Here is a 1,034-nt window from a genome sequence, read left to right on the forward strand (position 1 = left end):
AAAAAAAAAAAAAGTAAAGCAACATAGCCATACCCATTTCTTTATATATTTATTGTCTACAGCTATAGATAATAAATATATAAATTATTTTTTGTGGTTTGTGATAGAGACTATGTGGCCCACAAAGTAGAAACAATTTACTGTCTGGCCTTTAGCAGCAAAAATTTTCTAATCACTGCCATACAGTATCATTTTGGGAGATATTAATAGTTTCAGACTCCACATTGCAAATGACCTTTCAGAAATTACCACTTGTTACATTCTTAGTGTAATAGCAAAGAATATCCACAGTTACCTGAAAAGAAACAAAAATACGGCTCCTTTTCCCATATATCTGATTGAGGCCAAATTCTTTTTAATATATTTTATCCGAAACAACACAGTATACCATATTGAACACAATAGCAGATATGATTATACAGCTGTGTTAGTATTAAGCCAGGCATTAAAAAGTTTGCCAAAATGTGAAATAATGCCACTGTCACTAAATATTTTTTGTTTTAGAAGATAAATTTTTTCACAAGAATATATTTATGTGCAATAGGTTTATTTTTAGTGATTTAATGAATATATATTTAAAATTTCTGTTTCAATTAATAATATGATAAATATTGATAGTTACAACCTACATAAACATAAGTTTGTTAGGTCCTTAATAATTTTAAGAGTGTAAAGTGTCGCTGAGAACAAACAGTGGAGCACTTTTACTTCGGACCTTGGGTAGTTTCAGGGTTGGCTACTATTGTGTTTCCCAAAAAATAAGACCTACCCAAAAAATAAGCCCTAGCAGGATTTCTATGCATTTGTTAAATATAAGCCATAGTCCAATAATAAGACCTGGTGATGGGATGTAGTGCCACGCCATGCATTTCCGGGCAGAACCATGGTCGCAGGCATCCTATTGAGCATGGCTAGGGGAAAGGAGTTCACGCATTACTAGCACCAGCCCCACAAGGTCAGCTCCCCCTGTCAGGTTCCAGAAGAACTGTATTTGAATAAATATAGATTGTTGTATTATACTTTTTTTTTTTTTT

This window comes from Otolemur garnettii, unplaced genomic scaffold (genome assembly GCF_000181295.1).
Source record: "Otolemur garnettii isolate 467f Iridium unplaced genomic scaffold, OtoGar3 scaffold00026, whole genome shotgun sequence".
In the NCBI taxonomy this organism is placed as follows: Eukaryota; Metazoa; Chordata; class Mammalia; order Primates; family Galagidae; genus Otolemur; species Otolemur garnettii.